Here is a 24,074-nt window from a genome sequence, read left to right as displayed (position 1 = left end):
TTGGGAGAACCATACTGATTGTTTCTACTGGTCATGCTGTGCTGACTCGACAGTCTTCCTTGGAGCTATAAAAAACCAGGGATGGACAAACTCGGGAAATGTAAAATAGTCTGGTCTTCGCTAAACTTATCAGCAAGGTTTCTTCTGTAATCAACAGAGAGATGTCTTCAAAGGACGATTCATTAGGCCTCTCTTTAATAGGATAAGTCATTCTGGAGCTATTGACTAGTGAGCTGCTTGGGTGAGGAACCTAATTTTATGTACCTGGAGTTAGCAGAGATAAGTCTCTCAGAAGTGCACAGGAAGGAAAAACTAACATTTCTAATGCCGGGAAAAATTGTTGCTGGAAATAAAATGTTGCTCCTTACCCCATTTAGTTTTCTTACCCAAATGAAAAGTTTTTAGGTGGTGCTGGGTGCTGTACAGATCTCTGTGAGAGACTGAGGCTTTGACACCTAGTGACATGGGACATTCAGGCTTACAGTAATGATCATTTCATGGAAATTGCTTACAAAAAGCAAATAGTGGAGTCATAGTATCTTAGACACTAAATAGGACTGAATGAAACATATAAAAACCTAATTGCACATCAAGGAAATGTCCTTGGCTTTAAAAGAGGTTTAGTATTATGAGTCATTAGTGATTTATTCCTGAGCAGTCTTTTGAAAACTTCCCCCCTTTCTGTTCAAGTGAAATGACATTATTTTCCTGTGAACTAAAGAACTGGGCAGTTAGGACCAAAAGGCATATACAGTGTCATTCAAACTGAATGTCATTTGTTATTTTAAACCAATGTTTATGGGTCAGAAATAGGCACTTTAATGTAACTACTTTTAGGACCTTTTGGATGCACTGGTGAAACTATAAAGAAAAAGAAATAACACAAGAAACCTAAACAAAACTAAACAAATGAAAAAGTAACGATAAAAAAATGTAAACCACTCCATTAGTAGATAGAACTATCATTCTTCATATGTCCAACACTGACTATCTCTGACCTTGGAAAAACACTCCATCTTCCTGTCTTTGCCCATGTCCTTGGCTCCACTGTTACTCCTTTGGATTTCCACAGTGCACTGTGGAAGTGAGGAACCATTCCAGGATGCCCACAAAACTGTACATATGGTATACCAGGAAACTGGTGGCATTACCTCCTAAAGGGACAGCACAGGTGTTTGGAAGCTGTGCTACCCAACAGCAGAAATGTCTGTCCTGTCTCAAAGACTTGCTTCCCAGAATGCTGTGCCAGCAGCCATAGAGGTTTGTACTCCCAAGTATGATGGCATCACTAGGAGAGGGCCTTCAGCAGCACCATAGCAATGGAACCAGAGGGTTACTCAGTTTTGGACATTGTCTTTAGAGCCTCAGCAACAGCTGAGCAGAGTGGAATAACTGGGATAGCATTTAAGTGATTTTAAATATACCATGTGCATTTGGGAATCAATGAGCTTTCTCCAGCTCTATTTCTGTTGTGAATATCCCAGTGACTTTCAGTGCCAGGGGGACACAGGAAATACTGTACAAAGATGATTATTGAATGAATTTCATTTTTGTGTGTAAGGCAATTTACAGGTCCTACCAAGAAACCATCATACCCAGACTCCATTTAGTTTCGCCTTGTATGATTTAAAATATGATAGAATGTAGACACTTATTCACAGCAACTGACTTGATATAACTTCAGCTGGCAAAGATCTTAATATTACTAGGCATGTGCTCAGTGATCAGTATTGGCCTAGACTGATTTTGATCAGTCAGATGTGAAGAGGCTTTCTGTTCACAAGTGGAATGAAGTCATGTTTTGTTAAAATATTGATGTCATAAGGATGATTTTTTTAGTTAATTATTAATACAGAGATTTGGAGAAAGGCAAGAACTCACACTTAGAGCAATCTTTATATATAAAAATCAATAATACATATATATGTAATTTCTATATTCACTTACACTTCTGAGTAATCAAGCTCCAAATTTTCCATGGTTTTGCAATTGCTCTAATGCATCAGTTTCAGAGTGGGAAGCACACAGGTGGTAAATCTTCACCGTCTCATAATGTATCAACATTCATAGACCTATTCAAAAACTGTAGACCAACAAGTCTGAGTGGTTACTTTATCCAAGAAAATGTCATGCAGTTTTTTCTACTTCCAGATGATTAATTCAAACAAAAAAAAAAAAATTGCAGGTTGTTTTTCTTTTTTTCCGTCTTTTCCAAAATTAAGCTGTTAGTGATCCTAAGTTTTGCCATTATGTCCTGTATCAAAAGGTCCTGCCCATCCTGTCACTTTTAGATATCAGATATTACCTTTGTGTATTTACTTAATTATGGGATACTCAGCTTTTCTTTAAAGCGCACTGGAAGTGCTGGAGGGACCGCTTCAGATCAGCTCTGGAGTCATTGAAGCGTGAATTGGCTGTGAGTCTCTGCTGCCAAGTCTGCAGGGGAACACAAAAGGTCTGTTTTCATTTCCTGCCATGAGTAAATTCTCAGGGAATTTGTGCATTCCTTTTGGCAAAGAAAGACTTGTTCAGATTGTGTTTAAATATGTAAAAGTCCACTTCCAGACAATTTTCAGATCTTTTTGATTTTTCTCCGAAGCCTTTCTTTTCAGTAATCCTTATGAGCAACACTTTCATGAAAATAATATTCTAGCTCTGGATTTGAGTACACATATGTTGAACGTGTTGGTTTTTTCAAAGATCTTTTATTGCATATTCTTCTGCTTATCTCTTTGCACATATATATCTTTCCATTAATGCTCTTGAGGCAGCTGTTATTGGAACAGCCAGAGCAGAAATCACCCAAACCCCACTGAAAAAGAGACTGCAAATTCATGTCTGAATACAAATTTTGTAGCTGAAGAATTGTTCATTCAAAAAATCTTCTCCATAATTTATCCCTTTTAAAAATGAAGTATTTTGACTGGATGATATCTTAAAGGCCTTTTCCAGCCTTTACCTTTCTGTAGCAGCTGGGTAAATGCTGAGGAGAGGGAGGAGGGAGGGAGGGGGTAAAGAAAGAATAATTCCATCCCTTAATAGGTTTTTTCACCTGTTGTTACCAATTGTTGCACATGTCATGGACTGAGTTATTTACCTGTTAAAAGCTAGATATTTTATTAAAATGTATTAACTCCCAGCCTCTGTGTGTCCAAGGCAGTAGACTTAAGGGGCAGACCTTATCTACACTTGCTGCTTAGATGTTCACACCCTGGTACACTCACTTTCCTTGTGCAGGATCCGAGTTACCATTTCTCTGTACAGCTAAGTTACAGTCTCAGGGTAGTACTAAGGTCCAGACTCACTGGTGTTCAAGCAGTGCCTGAATTTTGCTGGAAAATTTAAACCTTTAACCCCACCCCAAACTACAGATGAATTTCTAAATACATTACACTCTACCCATTAGAAATCATGTGCAACTGCTTGCAGGGAGCTGTATCCACAAGCAGCTGAGTTTCATGTATTTTCATTATTTGGGATCCTCTTTTCTTCAGTCCAGTGTTGTTTTTTGCCTGCTGCTCAGAAAAGACCTTGGCTTTTTTGGGGCTTTCCAGTCTTCTGTGTCTCAGGATTCTTCTGTTCAGCCTTCAGATGGAGAGATACAATTATATGGGGAATTTATAAGGCAAATCATAACAGGAGTTAGATATTTTTAACTTTTACGAGTACAAATTTCCAGACTGCTTCCGTTGCTAGAACTGAAATTTTTTTTTCTTGAAGTGTTGAGTTTGATTTAAGATTTCTATATTTACATTTGAAATGAGAACTTTGTAGCATGCATCTATGTCTTGTGTACTTTCTCAGGTTTTGCACTTATAGGTTCTGAGCCCTTAGAAAAAATAAATTTTACTCACATCATCTTATGATTGAAGTAAGCATTTCTGTGCTCTTTTGCTCTGGCCAACAAAGTATTTAGATACTGCATCATCTGTTCAAGGTTGCAAATGAAATCTGTGAAGGTCAAGGGGTTTTAAAGTAATCTGTATTAATCTCTGAACAGTTACTTATTTTTATATGGTAATATTTTGCTTAAATAGGCAAACACAGTAAAACTACTCCAATCTACTGCCTCTGCAGTCATGGTTTGGTTTTTGGTGGGTTTTTTTGTTTGTTTTTTTTGTGGGTTTTTTTTTTTTTTGTTTTGTTTTTTTTTTTTTGTAGAAGAGTGTAGAAGAGATAGATACCTTCTTATACACTAAATGTAGAAGGCAAATTGAAGACTACCAATTTAGATTTCATTTTTTTCCCTGCTGAATGCACTGTACTTTGGAATGGAGCTTCAATTTGCAATTAGTATTTTTAGGCACATTTATGGATGTGCAAATTTACTTTTTCTCCTAAGTGTAATAATTCAATTGAATTTTCTCCCTGTAACCTGTAGTTACATGAACACATGAAGATGTGTCAGAAACAGATTGTTTGTTGAACAAACCCCATGTTTTTTTTAAGTACAGATGTCAAGAAGTACCTTTGCAAATGCTGCTTTAAGTATTTCCTGAAGCTGCTGTGAATCCAGTAACATCTTTATGCTGGACAGGCAAATGGTGAGGGATGTGTGGGTTAAAGCATTTTTAATTATCTTTTGCCTCAATATCTTATAACTTCACAACATATAATGGTAAAGGGTAGAAAAAGATAATCTAGCCTTTGTGGTTATTGTAGGATGTCTCAATTATTCCACACTTTTATTCAGAATTAGTACAGTGGTAAGGCAAGGGGAGTTGACCAGTCACTAATCCTTCCACTGTTTGTTCTACTAAATCCATATAAAATCTCTCTTAAAAGAATAAATATTGTATATATTTGAAGAACTTGTATCAGTAATTTATTTTGCTGACTCTTACCAGTACCTCTGTTAAAGGAAAAAAAAAAGCCTCTATTATAGATACTCTAGAATAGCTAATTATTGGTTGGCCAATCAATGATAAATTATTTTGCTACCTGACATGAACATCAGGATTGATCTATGGTATGTAATTCTCTACACCCCTTAATTGTTTTATTTGCTTGTTTTAGACATATTAATACTCTGGGTTTTTCTGGGCTTTTTGAGATTTGTTAAAAATTGAAATTACTGGTTTAAGGGGCCCATCAGTTAACTCCTTTAGGATTCTGTTTTGTATTTTTTCATTTATTTGTAATACTGAAACATTTTTCATTGCATATATTTTCTGAGCTTCCATTGTCTAGCAGTTGAAGATTCTTCATTTTTATCTATTAAGATTCCTGAGGAAAGATTGCTTTGAACACATTGCCAAACTAAAGCATCCCATTCAGCTTCAGTGAGGTAATGTGTGTATGCTGTGTTTGGGTTACAGAAGATTTAGATGCACTGCCAGAAAAGAAATTAAATAGCAGTTTTGAAAAGCAGTTTTTGAAAGGATGAATTTGTAATACCAAGGAGATGGAGGAGCTTTTCAGTTTATTTGAACAAGTAAATGAATAGAGGGGGAGAAAGAGAAATCTTTGAATTAAAATTAGATATGAATTGTTTTCTATCTTGTAAAGCCTTTTCTTCGTGTACCTCTCTCTCTGTGGCTGTCTGTCAATCAGAGTCAGTTTGCTTAAGGACCTAGAAGAGACTGGAGTTTGCATTGTGCTTGCCAAGGACTGTGATTGCCCTTGCACTTATCAATGTAGGCTGGATACTTCTCTTAACAGAAGGGTGCTCCAAAGGATAAATACAGGAGAAAGCTTGGACCTGTTACATATGCTGATAACACCTTGGGTAGCAGCCCACACCTTGCATAAAGACCTCCAGGTGGGGTAGGAAGTAAGCCTGGTTTCCATGAGGTAGCCCTGAAAATTAATAGTGTCTTGGGGAAAAAAGAGATCCATCCAGGGTTAGCAATTGGCACAGATTTTTGCTAACAGTGGTAAACAGCTTCTTTTCCAACCTTGGTAATTGTAAAGCCAAGACTTGTGCAGTGATAGGTTTATTTCAGCTGGAGATAATCTGAGAATAGAAAACTATTGTAGCTGAAGCAGAAGTGTCCTCACAGCATCTTGTTGCCACTTTAGGTTTTTGAAAAGGAAAAGATTTATCCTGTTCTCCCAAGCTCTGGGATGAGAGAAAAGCAAAACAGAAAGGGGAGGAGCTGGAGCTTGTGAAAACACACCAGAAATCAGGTGGAAGAGGGTGATGAGGAATGTCAAAGGATGTTCTCAGTGTGTTGCTTGAGCATCCCCACCATAGGTGTGCAGTGAGAGCATGAGAACAGAGGAGCACTCAGCTTTTGTCCCACAGCCCCCAGCCACAGCAGAGGATCAGTGTGTTAACTGCTGCATTGAAAACCATTCTTTCCCACAGGGGACCTAAGAAGGCTTGACAAATTAGTATAAGAATGCAGAGTATATGAGGGGTAACAAAACAAATATTAGAGCTAGTTAGCAAATGATCCGAAATGTTTTAATGCCTCAAATAAAGAAATTTATTTTGAGGAAAAAAAACCACAGCGCCAGCTGCTGTGGCTCTTGCCCACCTCTTCTCTGTGCTTCCACACCCTCCTGTTTTCTCAGGGCAGAGGTTGGGAAAGAATGTTAAAGCAAAATTTAGAAACACCTCTGTGCTTCCACACCCTCCTGTTTTCTCAGGGCAGAGGTGGGGAAAGAATGTTAAAATTTAGAAAAGTGATACTTTCCTACATGAAAGGAAATAGAACAATGTGAGAGGTTTGAGTTACAGTTTCAGGCTTTTGTAGAATTTTGTAGATAAACAGTATCTTTGGACAAAAATGGGAGCTTTACTTTGCCATTTAAGATAAACCCATATTTATTTCAGTGCTAATGCACACCTATACATATGTTTGTAAAGGACGAGTAAGCAAAATAAATGTCAACCTCCTTGTTACTGCTTTGCTGTTGGGAGTTTGTCATTGGTATTATGATAGAAGAGTTAAATGGGATTTGAAGGATAATAAGATCTTGCTTTTACCTTTATAAAATATATGTGTGTCATACATTTATATGCAAATGAGAAAATTCTGCTGTGTGACAAAAGGAGAAAATTGTGTTGGTGCTTTCTGATTTGAAGAGGCATTTGATTTATCATATTTACTGCAGTATATTGTTCCAGCTAATACCATACCTATTTAAAAAGGTATAAAGTCCTTTCAAATTTCTTTACAATGCTTGTGGTCAGCCTTGCATGAAATAGCCATTTGTTCTTCTCATATTAAAGCTTGTGCTTTCATGTAGTTCTGAGAATTTCCTATTACTGTAAATTAATTTCACTTCATTAAGTGGCTGGGTCACAGGCAAGGGAATAATAGCAGCCAGACACACAGGAGATTACTGGTTTGAATAACCATAAATTGGCACCCACCACTTTCTCTTTAATATTGGAAAGAAGCTTCTGGCTGTCAGAGCCATTTGATTAATCAAAAAAGCCTATGAATGTGAACTTTAAAGTCAGACAAGACAAAATTATTATCTACACAAACAGCATTTTGCAGTGTGGAACAATGGATTCTAGTCCCTGTGGGAGACGATGGTAAAGATTCAGTTCTCTGTGTTACTTTGCTGTTATTTCAGGTCACTTGTGATTATTCAAAGTCATTGACTCAGCAGTCTTACATTATGCATAGAGGGCTCAGTTGTGAAGAGATGAATCCAGAGCATGGAGAGTTTATTATTTAGATATTAATTTGTCCTCTCATGTAAATGATTATTTCTTCTGCCAAGATGATTATTATAGGGTCAAATTAAAAAAGATAACTCTTGCTTTTTTCATATTCTTTTTTCCAAGTCTGGCCTCATGTTTGTTGAAAACAACTGAAGAGAGACCCACTAATTTCAGTAGATTTTTGATGAAAGCACTAATTCTAAAGAAACCTGAGGGGAGTAATTTTTCCACTATCTAAATCCCCTTGTACTGATTAGAAAGAACAAAGATGCATTGAAAAGCATCCACGGTGCAGGTGTTTCAGAAAGGGCTGTAAAACTGCCCTGAGGAGCAAACTGGAAACTACGTGGTCAGAGAGGCTGAATTTAGGGTACAGCAGCTGCAGGGAGTTGCAAACAAGTTAGCAGGCCCCCAGAGCAGTTGGAAGTATGGTGGATATTCCTGCAGCATTTCCTCTGAAATCTTACGCAGGGCGTGGAAGGGAATTGCTGCTGCTCTCTTCTCAGCCATCCCCACTGCTCTCTGTTTAAACAAGGGTGAAAATTTCAATTATTGCTCTTTCTGCATCAGACTCAGCTCCTGATATCAAGTCTGTCTCCTCAGCCTGGAGTTGTATGTGGCACAAAGGCTTTCAGTTGCAGTGCTGTCTGGGAGAGAGAGGGAAGTTGATGGCTCTTCTGAAAGCACTTTGGTGGAGGCAACACATTGTCAGCTCTGTCAGAGGACGGAGGTTGAGGAAAAGCTGACAGGTCTTGCCTTGCTCTGAAAATACCACATGGTATTTATTCACTCTCTGCCTTTGACACACTCAGATGGAAGGAGTGGTGGTGATTTTTTCTGATTTTTCTCCTTGTACTCATGCTTGTCGTGGGATTACTCAAAAAGGAACTCTTGTTCTAAAGATTGATCACCAATTTATCAATGTTTCTATCTTATCCAGACTGTATATGATGTATATCATGTAGCTAAGGGTGGCATAATTACTTGTGTAATTCTGCAAACATTTACATATGTAAATTCAAAAGGGGAATTTGTATCAGCCCAATTAGTCATGCATTTTAAATCCTATTGATTTTAAAAGTATGGTACTGAAAATTCATAGCCATTTTTTAGTTGCTGTCACTTTACATAAAACATCGAAGGAACTTTGATTTTTGCATCAGACAGATGCTTCTAACATCTTTTTTTTTCCCCAAGGCTCCTCATTTTCTGTGGTAGTAATTCAAGCAGTGATAAAAACAAGACATTTCAGTTTATTTCAGTTATTACTACAATTATTCATCTGAGACAGGTTTTGAGCCTTGCTTGGCAAATAGGATGGAATAGGCAAGCTCAAGATTTCCTGTAGTGGTTTCCCAAGCTGCACAATTCAAAAGCAGAACTTGAAAAGTGTCAGTATATTGAGCAATTCATAATCAGTTACTAAATAGAAGTTCAAGTTTTGTTATTTAATAATGCTCAGCAGTGAGAGAGAAGGATTCATGCCTATGTGAAGGTTGTGAAAGCCATGTGATGTCCTAGTTGTCTATAAACTACAGGAATAAAACAGTTAAAAATCTATCCCAAAATTGTTTTTTGATTGCTCTTAGTCTACCACAGGTTCCAGCAGTGGAATTTCAAATGAGGGTTGTGTAACAGTGCCATGCAATAGTGCTGGTTGTTACAGCTTTGGATTTTTTTGGCAAATTTCTGGCACTCGGCGTGGCTGAAAGGTAGACCCTGTTGTAGAGGGTATTTGGCAGAGTACATGCTCATATTGGCATACCTTTTCCTCAACTAAGTCTAAGTATCTGTAGTTATGCTGAATGAGAATTGCAAACTGAAGTGGCTATTTTCTGTTTACTGAGTCCAAGCAAAGAAATGTCCTCCCCATTCTTTTTTACTAGATAGGTAGTTGGAGTAGAAAATAATTTTGTTTGGTTTTTGAAAGCTGGTGAAGACTTGTTCTGTTTGTTCATTTCTCACAGTGCAGTTTCAGGTGGGGTAAGGTCACATCTCTGAACTAAAGTGTGAGGACTGAGGAATCCTGTCATTGACTCCATCCCAAAAACAGGGACAGAATCTCTGGGCAAGAAGGCTTGAGTACCAGGAGAGCAGGTGTTGGAGTAACCAGAACTACTGAGTAAATGAACATTTGTTACAAATTCATTTTTTTGGGTACACCTTACTGAGCCTAGTATATCTTATTTAAGCAAGACCCAGAAAACAAGAGACACGTGGCTCAAAATTCCAGGTGGCCTTTCATTTTCAAAGAGCAGGAGAACCTAGAGTCTAGAGTTTTCACACAGCTGCAGCAGACTCTTCAATCTGTCTGGGGACACATGGGGCCAGAGATGCTGTAGAGGGGAAGGAAGAGTTTTATGTTTGTGGAAGTTTATCTACAGCTGGGGGCAAACAGCTCCATCTGTCTCTGGGTTTGCAACGGAGTAAATAGCTGGTGAGAGTTTCAGAAGGAAGACAGGCTGTGTACTTTTAATTAATTTGGGAAATAAATCTTCCTGTGGAATAGGAGTACAGAGTAGCTAAGGGAAAGCAAAATAATGGTGTAGGAGCGTGCTGCAGTCTTCTCACTTGACTGATAGTTTTTCTGTTTCAGCTGTGCAGCACAGACAGGTGAGTAATGTCTTGTGCTTGTTGAGAGGGACAGGAAGGAATCAGCTGACAGAGAGACAGCCAAGACACAGATTTTAGAGAGAAGTGCTGAATAGACTTAATGAAAAGAAACAGGGAACAATGGGAGGTGAGGGAGGGTGATGTTTGAGCATGGTACGAGGCTGCTGTGAGAGGCAATTTGCACAGAGCTCAGCCATGTGCTATCTCATCTGACACAGCCAAGAGAAGTGCTGAAATGTGCTCTCAAAGGCAAGGCATGAGCAAATCTAGTGGGGGAAATGGCTCCTTGCCACATGTCCCGAAGTGTCGCCCTGGATGGGAGAGGCCTCTCTCTCCTAGGAGCCAACAGTGACATAAAAATCTACTTATTCAAACCATTTCAAAAGGACTGCACTCCTCTGTATTCAGTTTCATCAGGCCACAGAAGGGAGTGAATGCATGACACATACATAGAACAGAAACAGAAACAGTGTGCTGTAATAATTTACATTGGAGTTCCAGGTAAGTGCATACTTTGACCAATAAATTCTACTTAGATATAGCAAAAAAATCAGTGGCCAAGACATGTACAAACATTCTTCACTTGTTAACATAGCTATTAATACAATCCTGCTGTTCTGTATGATCCCTGAAAAGTTGCAACAGTGGTTTTCCTACCCATGTCAGTCCTAGATTTGCAACATAATATGCATGAGTATATGTGTATGTATCTATCAAAAGGCACATGTATACTATCAAGTTACATTAAACTTGAGAAAATTTGCTCATATTTTCCCAGGAATTTTATGATAAATCTGGGAGTAAATTTTTGAGTCTCCATTCAGTGTGGTGAGAACATGACTTTGTTTAAAATACTCTTTAAACTTTGGATGTCACTGCTGACCTGATTTTTTTCCTTCCATTTTCCTTTTTTCTGTTTTAAGTGCCTGTCCTCGGATGGGTATGTGGGTATGAATATTTATTTGTGGAAGCATAGCCATACAGTGTACAAACACAAATGTGTATATTTATCCAGGGAAAGGGCAGATATGGATTATGGATTATGGATTGACAGTTCTGGCTATGAGCTTCAGATTCAGGAAGGAACAATCTTATGCTATCTTCCAGTGTCCAATTACCAATCAAGCCCCAGACTTAGGAGCAGCTGCAGGAGTGATGAAGAAGGGTAGAATTTGAAAGTGCAAACTTGCAGTGATATAAACTAAGCTTTAGTTTTGAGTTTGAATGCTTTAATTGAAAAAGTGGTAAAAGGCACAGATAAATGTACATAGCCAGGAGAGCACATCTCTGAAGCACTTTTCAAGCAGATGAAAAGTGAGCCAGCAGTAAGGATGTGTTTCTGGTCAGGGCCTCTGGAACACTGACTGTATCTCCAGGAGTGTGCTCTCTTTTGCTCCTGCTGGGGCAGAAAGCAGCAGGTTCAGCACATCCTTTGCTGTGACAAACTCTTCCACTGAATGCAAGAAAGATTCCAGGTTTTTAAAGCAAGGATGCTGTTGAAGGTCTTAAACAAGGATGAGGGACTTGAGCTCTTTTTTCTGTCACATGTGGGTGATGTTTATCATACACTTTATTTATCTCTTTGCGCTAATTTCCAATTGCAAGAAAAGGTCTCATAATACTGAATTTATGGGGTTTTTCGTACTCTTTTCTATTGAAAACTCTTAGTATATCATCTTGGTTTTCTCCAGGTGGAAGTGGTATCAGCCTGATGTGAACATTGTCGTGGTGGGCTTTCTCCCTCCCCAGAACTTTGCCATACCTACTTTCATCAAGAAAACAGGGTCCCAGATTTCTTTACTTAGCTTTGGTTTGGTTTTTTTTTTTTTTAATAGATAGTCTTTTATAAGGACTTATAACCTGATTTACTTTACTAACACGTCTGGGAAACCTGGGTCTTAATAGTCTTCTAAATCCATCAGTTCTCTAGGATTCAAAGCAATATTTGATAGACAAAAGACTCCTGAGGATGAAATCTTGCCCCCCTTGACTTGAATGAAGTTAATATTCATCCCATATTATTTTATTAATTCTTCCTTGAATCATATTTTTTTCTGTGCAAGTTTTTCAGAACTGAAGTAATCATTCTTCTTTTCTCAGCCCCAAATTCAGAATACAGCAATTCAGCTACATTAAAAAATGGACTTTGAAAAATGAGTTCCTTTTCTTTGGCAGTCAAGCTTTAGTAAATAATAAACATTGTGGTAGACAATCCTTATCACAATGGTAAAGGATTACTGCTTTTGTACTTAATGCTTTAACAAATTAGAACACCTTAATCTTTTAAAAACAATTTAGGTTTGGAAAAACAAATTATATTGAAGCTGACAAGATGCTTGCCAAGTTCCAGGAGATGCAATTTACAACATCTGAGATATTAAACCTTGAATGCCTGAGTTCCTGATAGAAACGGGGCCTCGGTATTAACCCTTTGAGCTCTGCTGTGGTCTATAACACATGAAGTGCATATTTTTGTGTCTTCCTCATAAAGCCCAGGAGGCTGCTGCTGGGTTTCTGTACTGTCTCAGTGGTACAAGATAAGAAGTGAACTCCTGGCTTGCATGCTTCTGTCTGCTGAGAAGAGAGGCCATAAATACATAAATGTGTATTTCATAATCACTTTCATAAACTGATCATGCTCCTGAAATGAAACTGTGTGTTTTGGCCTGCCACTACCATTGTGAGGTGAATGTAGAATCTCCACAAAAGACTTAGAAGAAACCTTTTTATTCTTGACCAGAATATATCTATGATAATACTTGTGTCCATATATCTTTGTATCCATAGATCTTTCATATCATATTTCATGGCTAGCATGGCCATGTGAGTTTAGCAGATGGGATGCTTTCTTTTTATTCTCTTGGGGTCCTTAATATAGTACTTGAAATACAGGAAACATACTGTGTTATGCTTATGCTACTCAACTGTCCAAACTTAAACTCCACTCTCAACCTACCAGTGACTTCAGGAGGCTTTCTTTGTTGGTGTGCATACTTTCTTACTCTATTGATGACATTCCATCTGTTATATGGATATATCTACCTATACCTATCTATCCAGCTATATTTATATATATCTTAAGGTCAGGTTGTTCATGGGTGTACAGATTGCTCACTACAGACAATGAACCTGTAATAACACCCCTGGTGTTTTTCAAATGAAATTGATAAAGTTTCAAATAATAGACTTTTTCTTTGTTATCTTGAGTGCATGACCTTTTTTTTTCATAGTAGTGAATTTCAGCATAATTATATTATTGGGCTTCAGAAATCATAGCCTTTAAAATGCTCTCTAAAACGTGTATTTATCATACTTCCTAGTTTTCTATTGTAGTTATTTCCTTTGATAGTATTTGTCAGATTCATTGCTGATAATATTAAATAAGCAACTAAAGCTCTCAGGTTCCAAAGGACTACCTGCTGAGTAAATTGGATAGGTGAAAACTTCAAAATTTAAGGATGGCAGGGGAAACTTGGAATTTCTTAATTCTTTGTTGTGAAGATAGGAATCTTGACTGTACTTAGCTTCATTTAACTAATGATTGCACTTTTTTTCAATTTATTATTATTATTGTTGTTATTGTTATGCTCTGACTTCAAGAATATGTTTTATTAAATCCACACCACCCCTGCAGAACATTTGAATAGGTAAGGATTATTCTTCTGTGTTCAGCTTTGACTGTAGGGCAGCTCTCCCAAGACATCTTTCTTTACTTCTCTCACATAGATTCCGTGATATCCCTGTTTATTTTTTGTTGTCTCTTATCTTACTAGGTAAGTATCATTCCCTTTCTGAATAAAATGTCACCACACTTGTATTCTTCCTATTGCTGGTTTTACATTTTGCTCTGCCCTTTTTGGAAATGACTGTTAGCATATCCTCATTAAAAAATTTTATAGCCTTCCAAATTAAAAGTGGTTTGAGAGACTGCAAGCCCTTTATGCTTTTTAATATTAAATGTTCTTCTATTAGTTTCAGACTTAGTCCCTCAAGCCCAACACTGAAGTATTATCTAAAAGAATCAGCTAAGAAATGTTCACTTAATGAAAATACTTTTCAGTTGTTGCATTTGCAGACCATTTCTTTCTATCACAAGTCTGATCTGTCTGTTCCTCTTCATTAGCTGCATCCTGCTTCAATTTGTACTGTATATCTATCTCACCTATATGTAACTCTTACTTTATCCAGAAGTAACTTTACAGTGACACCTGACCTAAGTGAAGAAAGACTATTTTTTCTCTTTCTTTATTATTTCTTTTCTGTCTCCGGGCTGTATTTCTTGTCCTAGCTAGCTGACCTCTTCCCTCTGTGCTCTCTGATGGCAGGCCAGTCAATTTGTCCCTCATGCAATTCAGCAGTTCCTGGGATTGTGTGAATCTCCAATCTTCTCAACTTTATATTTCCTTCATGTGGTTTGCAGTTACTTCCTACCTCCCCTGTCCTCTTTTCCCTCTTCTTCATTTATTTTTTTTAAATCTTTTTGTGTTGTCCTCATCACCCTAAGGTCTCAGCCCTTGGATTTTATCTTCCTCTGTGCTTTCTGAGTTCTTCTAGGTCTCTTTATTTGCTTGTCTGTTTGCTCCCTGCAGCATCTCAGTTTCTCTTTGCAGAGAAGAGTCTCAGTTGCAGCTGAAGGTACCTGTAATGTGTGGTCAAATGCATGGCCTTGCTCAAAGGCTTGGTGTGCCTAAGTAGGTTCTGCAAACAGAGAAAAATGACCACAGCACAACCCTAATGAAAAGAGCTAATAGGCTTGGTCCTTATTTCCATCTCCCACGGATTTTCCCTCAAGGATGATGGATTTCATGTTAAATTCCTTGCTCAGCACTGTTTGTGGTATTGTTACACAACAGGCTGCTGTCACTTCACCTTCAGAAAAAGAAATTACCACTTGATGGATGCTTCCATACATTAGCCTGAAATTTGAATCCATTTTAATGGGATATACACTGAAACAATTTTGTGTTTTCTAGTCATAACTTGTCACAAACATAATTGTTAGGTTAAAACTCTGTACATTCTGTAATATTTGCGGACTGGTTTTCTTCTCCATAAGCAGATAATTGGAGGTTTAAAACATAGACTGATAGTCCTCTACATAAATTATCCTGCATAAATGATGTACCATATAGTGGACATTATTTTTTTGTCAGTGAGGTGTAGACTACTTTAATTAAACTTTATAGAAATTTCCCTTGTGCATCCTTTCACACCTGTGTGGATGGATTGATAGAAATCAGTGCTAAGGGTAGTATATCACAAGTCAAACCAGCTCATATTTTAAAATTAGAAACTTATTAGTTTCCCTTTTTTCCTCCTCTGGATTTGTAGAGAAACTTGGGTACATGAAAATTCTAACAAAAATCTGGGTTTTGTCTAAATTCTGCCTCAGAAACAATGGGGGGAAAATGTCACTGCTTAAAATGCTAAAAATTACTTATTTTCAAGAGCAGAATCAAGGCATAGTCTGTAATGTATGCAGATGTCCCTTGAGTCAGAATATAAGCTGTTGCCACAGACAGTGTGGAAAGGTTCAGTCTCAAAACTCCATTTGTCTATAACTTTACAAACACTGTGTGAGCTTGTGTTAGTTAGACGAAGCAGCAATTTTTTCCAAGGATGAAATATGGTTGTTTTTTTTTAATTAGTAACTTTCCCATACGGTTCTAAATAACTGTGTGCAAGCCTTTAGGAAAAGTAATTATGTTTTCCAGTCAAATCTGCTCATGCCCCGTTACTGTAATGTATATTTTTAATACCATTTTTGCTGCCAAAGACAAAGCTGATGCAGACTGGCAGTAATGAGATCACTGTGGGGCTTCCAGTGTATCTCTGAAAGCTTTGGGAATATAAAGGCACACAACATCACAGGATTGGACCCAAGTGGTGAATATTTGAACATCTGCTTGAAAGAAAAATCTGTGAACAAAACGTGAATTTGTTTGTGTCTGCTTCCCATTGGCATGAGCTGTACATGCACACTGTGCTGGGTGACTGCTGCCTTTGTGTGCCCCTCATGGGCTCATAAAGCCTTGCATGAAGTCTTTAAGACTGTGGATATACTGAGGGAGAGGGAGCCCTTCCATACCACCATTGCTGCTGCTCCCCAAGGGTTTCCCTCCTCCTCCAGCATCCTGAGAGTTCTCACTTGGCAAATGCACAGCAGGCCTGTATCCTCAGGCAGTGTGAAGAACAGCAAATACTCATTCCTCTTGGCAGGGCTGGCCAGCAAAATTCTTGTGGTTTGAGAGGGTTTAGGTGATTTTTCAGGTGTTCTTTAATGCTCACACAGCCTGTGGCACTGTTTGTGCATGTAAAGTACCCTGTGACTGACAAGAAGGTCCTCAGACCTGTAAAGACTTTGCTTTATTTATGTATTTATTTTGCAATTTAAAGCAGAAGCGTCCTGTAGGCAGAAAAGGACTGTTTGGAAAGCGATTATGTTTCAGTCTGACTATTGCCATCTTTCCTTTAAAACCAGACATGATTTTTAAAAAATTTAAGGGAAGAGATAGAATGTATGTGAATGGATGAAAATATGGATATTGGACAAGGTAACCTTTGATACTGATAAATCTTTCCAAGTTCCTAGAGTTTAAAACCCCATAACCTATGTTAAATAACAGCTTTGCAGTGTGGTTGGCAACTTTGCAGTAGAGACAGTAAATCAGTATTAAACTGTAAGTTCCTGAAAATCAATGTGGTCTCTTCAAGCAATAGCTGGTGCTTTCATTTCACAGTTTGTGGTATGTGACCCTTAGAGGTTCAGCTGTCATGCTATCAGAACAAGGTATGAGCCTTTTGAAGGGGGGAATTAGAAATGTGTAAGTTGGGTTTTCACTATTTGGTGTTGGGTGCATGTCAGGTAAGAAGTTTGCATCTTTAATGGAATAGTTACCATCTGCTGTTTATACCTGACAAAAGATCAAACTCTGGAAACCTCTGTGCAAACTCTATGTAGTTGAACGTGCAGGCTGGAGCTGGAGTTTAAACTTTTGCTCTGAGCAGAGCTGAGAAAACACAGAGAATGGGACTGGTGGTATGCACTGAAAGTGTTGTACCCTGACTGTGGAATGGTGCCTATTACAAGGACCCAGAACAATCCTGCATGCTGAAAAAAGGATTTTTTGCCCAGAGTCTGTGCCTGAAAAAGCATTTTTAACCAATGTCCAGTCAATCTCCTGTAGGCATTCCAAACAGAAGACAAACTGCTATATTGTTTCAATGGAAATTTCTTCTGTTATTGGAAGATAGGTGGAAAATCAAATAAATAAATAAATAAAAAGCCAACCTTCACATGCTGGGGAGTTCTGATGAATTTTGGTTTTTCTTTGGAGTGTGACTGATGTGTACTGTTCTCCACAAAACATTACAAAATTTGTAAATGTCTCTAAAAAGCAGAAGGCTTTTAAATTGAATATAGATGTACAAACCTATTATTAAAAAAAAAAAAGTCCGTTTCAAAGTGAGCAAAATTTAGTTATTCTTTTAAAAGAATTTATTGGGTCTTCAAATTTAACTTGGCATGTGGCTGTGGTAAAATTTTAAGTACCATATTTCTGTGAGGTTTTGTTCCTTAGTTACCGTTAGATTCATGTCTTTATGGAAATGTTGCTTTCTGACAGCTGTGCAATTATCCAGTGTCACTGCTGTGCCATGCAGTTAAATGGTCAGCAGTTACCATGTTTATAAACACTGTGTGACATTTGAGCTTTGAAGAGTACATTCTTACTGAATGCTTTTGGAAGAGTTCCATGTGCAGTATTTTCATGCATCGTTCAGTGGAATGTGCACTAAATGGAATGGCAGTGGAGATTGACTGTAATAAGCATTAGGTATGAAATGGGAATCTGATTAAACAGAAATCCCAGTGCATTACACTGAAATGATTAAGGCTAAAACGATAGGCAGTGCCACATGTATTACCGTAGTTACTCAAGAACAGTACAGCTGTGTAGCTCGAGGAAGTTTCAGCAGTCTTCTCACAATCTTCCTAAAGTTTTCTTCCATCTCCAGTATTTCTCTTGATTACATTTACCTTTTATGTAGGTTTCCTTCAGTGTATTTTTTTTTTTCGATCAACTATGACCTAAGTAACAGGCAACTAGTGCAGTGCAAACTTTAAATTGTGTACTGTGGTTTGAGCTGTTATCAAATTGTGTTGATAAATGCAAACTGTCAGGGACACCTTCTAATTAGCATTCATCAACTCCAGGGGTCTGTGCTAAAAGCTGGTGAAGGTTTGGGTCAAATTTAGTCTTTCTGTGAAATCCCTTGTTAGCAACCAAAAATGGGTTTCAGTTATGAATGGTATTTGGGAGTTTGCTCAGGGATGTATTTTATTTTTTTCCTCTTTTTTTTTTCTTCCTTCTTCCCACCCTTCTTTTTTATATTTCTTCCCCACCCCATTAGGCTGAGTTGTTTATCTTGTGAAGGAACTGAGACAGAGGTCAAGACAGGACCATTGCATATCGTTTGGACAGAACATAAATGAAACATTACAGAGTTTGTGGGGAGCAAGAACCCTGGAGAGCTGACTCAGACTAATGAGAGTGTAGAGATCTCCATGACCATTTTGGCCTCTCTTTTTGTGGGAGATTCAGGCTGAACATGCCAGGTTTATAGGCTCATATTAATGGAGGAGCCTGCAATGGCTAAAATGCCACCAGATCTCGTGATAGCCTTTCAGTTATTACTTGAGCTTCATCAGGACCACAGAGGGAAGAACAGCTTTTCTCAGCAGTGCAGTTCTGCAGAAGTATCAGGCTTTATATTTTGATGTAACAGTGCATAACTTGAAAAAAGGTCCCTGCTGAGAGAGGGCCATCAGTAATGTGTTTATGAAGGATGGACCAAGAATGAAGTCATACACACAGAGAAATACCAAAAAATGTGGATGGTAAAGACATGCTATGCTTGTGGTTCATTAATGGCTTGTAGGAAGCTCCTATGTACCAGGAGGCAGAACTGGTAGCTTCTGGTGTAAGTGTGGTAAAATGAATTCCATCATTCCATCAGTGTGGTGATCAGGGAAACACAGGTGAGCCTGCTCGGTGCTTTGGAAAAAACATGTATATACACAGTTCTGGGAATAACTTGAGAAAGAAGGAAGAATATGGAATTTCTGGCAACACTTTTTTAGTAAAAGTTTAAATTGTTTGAAAATGAGACTCAGTTAGAAAGAGACAGTTTCAGTGAATTTTTCATCTGCAAAAATATATCATGAAAACTTTTTAAATTCCCATTTTACTGTTTAGAGAAGAAAAATTTTCGTAGTCCACTTTGAAAAAATATTTAGAAATTTTAGTTAGCCTGTATTAAGTAATAAAAATGAACCTACAGGCTTGATCCAGTTTACTGCAACTGAGTTGTTATCTTCAAGATTCTTAGTCTGAATTATCTTAGTTTTAAAAAGTTTTATCTAGAGCTGGGATGTTGTACTGGTAATTTTTGTTTTAATTTGTGTTCTAATGGTACTGTTAACAATTAAACTATAGAAATAGTATCAGTTTGGAGTGGTCTTTAGTATGCTACAAAAATTATAATATTTCTATAAATAATTCATTTATTGTGGCTAGTAATGCTTTCTTTATTTTTGATCTAATAATGCTCCTCTGGAGATACTGGGCCAAGAGGTATTTATTTAAAATACAAAGGAAAGAAGGTTCTAGGGAAGTACTAAAACCTCAGTCACTGGTACAGAGAAGCTGTTTTTCTGTGAAGTGCTATTACCTATGCAAGTCACACCTGGACAAGAACTGCACTATTTTAATTGAAGAGCTTTCTAAATATAAGTTGGATATCTAGGGGATATAGAATGAACCCATCTGTTCTACCAAAACTGACTTTTTTATATCTGTTATCTTAACTTATTTGTATCCAAGACATACACAAAGTTTCTCAGATAAACAGGTGCACTTTGATATTGTCCAATTAATTACTGTATTGCAGTGGAAACTTGGTCTGTAGCTCTTCTTTGGGATCAAAACCAGTTTCCTGATTCTCAGGATGTTTTCCTGGACATTTAAATCAAGAACAAAGTTATTTTTAAAAATCCAAATCTGTCTCCCACAATGAAACTCAGCAGCTGGACCTAAGTTTGACTCAGGTTGCAAAATTATATACAGAAGACAGTGCCTTTTTTTTTTTTTCTCCTGTACTGTAGTTTTGCTGCAGTAGATTTCAAAATGGTTCTAAAATTTTTTCTTATTCTTGGTAGATGGGGGAAAGAAAACACAGTATCAAAAAATTTATCCAAAGATGTGAAGGGAAAAGGAAAAAAAAAAGCTCTTTTGGAAGCAAACTTACTTTGGACAAGAGCTGGAAACAATTTTTCTTTTGAAAACAGGAGTTTTATATTTAATTGAGCAGGTAATGAATTAATGAGACTGATCCCTTATGAAAGATTTGCAAAGGGCTGAGATTTAGAAATGACTACTTCTCCAAGCCCTCCTTTCCTCACCTTCTTTATGAATAACAATTAAAATAAGTTTAAAAAGTAAAGAATGGGTTTATCTATCATTGTTATGCTGTTCTCTATGAAGAGCTCAGCTGTTCTGCAGGCTGTTTGCTCAGATGCTCCATGGCCAGCAGTTCTGTGCTGGGTTTTGCTCTCAGTGCTGAGGGAGGCATTTGGTGCAGGAGCTCTGAGTGGGAGCCAGAGACCCAAGGCCCTGAACTGACAACCCTTGGCATGAAAAGGGGCCCAGGGACTTGTGGCCTGGCCAGCTGAGGGACGTGGCAGAAGCTAATGACCCCCAGACTTCCTCTTCTTTACACTGTGAGAGGATAAAACTCAAGGGTTCCCTCATTTGTGGTCTCTCCTCAGATGCACAAGCTCAAGCTGTTGTTATTTTGTTATTGTACCAAGATTAAATTATTTTTATGTTTGGGATGTCTGAGCCACTACCATGGGAAACCTGGGGTTGAGGCAGTAAGGAAACCTGGTCTGTGTGAGTGGGGGGGTGCAGGTGTCCATCTGTCCCCCAGCTGTCACTCAGGTGCTGTGAGTGTGACAGCCACAGGGTCCTGGATGCTCAGACAGGGAAGTTTCCTTCACATAGGCACCCTGGGGCTTGGCCATGATCTTTCTGCATGGTAAGGGTCTGCGGGGTGGGTGGTCTGCAGTGGGAATGCAGCTGTGGAGGAGGAGCTTTGTAACAGAGACTGAGGCCCGGAGCTGTGGTCGGGGGACAGTGGGTGACACGTAGCACTCACTGCAATGCAGTGCATCTGCTCCCTGATGACAGCTGTAATTAGTCATCTCTTCGTGCCCTGCTTGCAGCTGGGATAGAGTTGATTTTTCTTCCTAGTAGCTGTTCAGTGCTGTGTTTTGTATTCACTGTGAGAGCAGCACTGCTAACACCCTGATGTTGTAGTTGTTGCTAAGGGGCGTTCACTCCAAATCAAAGACTTTTCAGTTTCCATGCTCTGCCCCTGAGGAGGTGCACAAGGAGCCAGGAGGGAGCATGGTCAGGACACGGACCCAAAGTAGCCAAAGGCACATTCCACAGCATAGAACATCATGCTCAGTATATAAACTAGGGAGGGTTGGCTGGGAGCACTGGTGGCTGCTCAGGAAAGGGTTGGGCATTGGTCAGCAGGTGGGGTGGAGCTGTATTGTCCATCATTGTCATTCTGGGGCTTATTTTTCTCTGTCTCTTTGTTCTGTCCTTTCTCATTACGGTTATTTTTCAAAGATTTTGTTGTTGTTGTTAAGCTGTTCTTATCTCAAACCACAGGTTTAACCTTTATTTTTTTTCCTGATTTTACTCCCTATTCCACTGGGACAGGTGAGGGAGGTGAGCAAGTTGCTGCATGGTACTTAGTTGCTGGCTGGAGTTAAATCATTGCCGTTTGCAAGAGATTTGGGTTTGAGTTCTTCAAGTGTGTCTCTTAGGACACCTGTTTCAAATTATTTTCTGTGAACTCCCCAGTTTGCCCTGTTTTTGCTTTGTTTTTTCATTGTGGAAAGCTATGATGCTCTTTATCCTCACCATTAAGTTGCAGGATGTGCAAGTAATAACTTTTGCTACTTTGGTATCCCCCCTAGCAAAACATACTGGTGGTTCTTTTGTATCATGGATTTCAGGGTGGCAACCTTTGTTTCCAAAAACTGAGACACAACAGGAACATCTGTGTTTGCCATCTGCAAGACATTTCCTTCTAGGATCCCAGGGCTGGTTGCAGGGCTTCCAGACCTTCCTACTGCTTGTTCCCCTGGGTGCACAGGGAGGAGACAGCAGGTTTGTAACTATAGCGCTGCTGCATGTCATTCTGAACTCTTCAGCACATCCTGCTGCCACTAGAGCACAGCCTGTCCAGGTCTGTTTGAACACCCAGCATCTCCTCTCAGTTGTGCCCGGCCACTCATGCCTGCATCCCTTTTTATGCAGCTTTTTGCTGTTAACAGCAAGGTGCTGACCCTGGCAAAGCAGCCAGGTATTGTGGAAAAGAGCCTTCCCTATTACTGCCCAGTCATTATATGCTTGGAGAGGTTTTCTGTTTTGGATTTTTTGAGAAGGTCAAGAAAGGATTGGTTCTGTTTCTTTATTTTTTTTTTTCCTCTGCAGAATTATTTCTGAACATAGCAATATGTATTGCTTACTTTCCTAACTTCTTTAATCCTGCAACTGCCATTAGATAAAATAATGAACCGAGTTACTTTTTCATAAAGGCAATGTAAATATTTGTTTTCCACTGTATTCCAATAAAAAAATGTTGTCATGGATTACTGGCGGTAAATTATTTTAAGTTATACATTTAAAAGTAAACAAAACTACGTATGTGAAACTATCTTTGATTATTTTTCATGAGGCTTCTTACCCTTTTATCAGTGTTGCTATGAGATCTGAAATCTTAATGGTCATATTTTGATTTTCAGTTTCTTCCTTTTTCATTTCTCTTGCAAATGCTTACTACTGAGAAATTAAATGGTTTCCTGAATTCATTGCTCCCCTTCCCATCTTTTAGTTCTGGCCTGATTCTGATAGTATAGTTTATATGTTGTCACTTGTAGTGGTCCACTGAGTGAATTACATTTGTCTTATTCAGGTTCTGCATTTTACATTTGGCTCTTGAAAGGTAGCTGGGGAGGAAGAAGGGCACAGTCTCAAATAAAACTCCTTTTTTTCCAAATTTTTAGGATTTATTTGCTACTCTGAGATGAAACAAATGAAAGATGTGTGCTCTTTAATTTCCATTGTGCTGTTTATCTCAAAAGCGGTTTTTCTATTTTATAGAAGTGTTTTGAAGCATTACTCCCAAGTATCACCTAGACCCCCAAGTATATAGAAAGTATAAAAAGAACTAGGACATTTTACATCTATAATAATAATTTTTCCATACAAAACTATAGCATACTTTAACCTGTAAATCCTTCCCCAATAGATGGCAACACTTTTACTTAGGCACAGTGATCTCACAAATTCATAGCCTACTTTCTTTATATAGGGTACATTTATCAAGTAGGATGGAATAGGTCCTTCAAGGATGTTTCATAGACAATTTGTCTTCTTTTTGAATGGATGGACACAATCTCAAGCAATTGGCAAGATCCTGAACAGCTTGAATAATTAAAAATGGGTGACTATAATTTCCCAAGTATTTTTTTCCACTTTAAAGTAAAAAAACCCTAAGTTATGAAACATTCTTTCTTACTTTGAGACTTCTCATTAAATTTCCTTATGATAACACAGGTCTTCAGGACCTTGCTTTTCACACTGCTTAACTTTCATGAGCCTCTGGCAATAGACTGGTGATATCAGAAATTTGAAACCTGAGAGCGGTTTTTTGATAGGGTTTTTTAAAAAATTTCTTTGGATTGCAAGTCTGTAAA

General features: G+C 38.2%; 1 protein-coding gene across 1 annotated transcript in view; it reads left to right on the top strand.

The window, feature by feature from the left end:
* GRID1 (glutamate ionotropic receptor delta type subunit 1) overlaps positions 1–24,074 on the top strand; it is a 287,235-nt gene that overhangs the window by 147,199 nt on the left and 115,962 nt on the right. The gene's annotated exons all lie outside the window — the stretch shown is intronic.

This window comes from Haemorhous mexicanus, chromosome 7 (genome assembly GCF_027477595.1).
Source record: "Haemorhous mexicanus isolate bHaeMex1 chromosome 7, bHaeMex1.pri, whole genome shotgun sequence".
Lineage (NCBI taxonomy): Eukaryota > Metazoa > Chordata > Aves > Passeriformes > Fringillidae > Haemorhous > Haemorhous mexicanus.
This window is presented reverse-complemented; position numbering and strand designations above follow the sequence as displayed.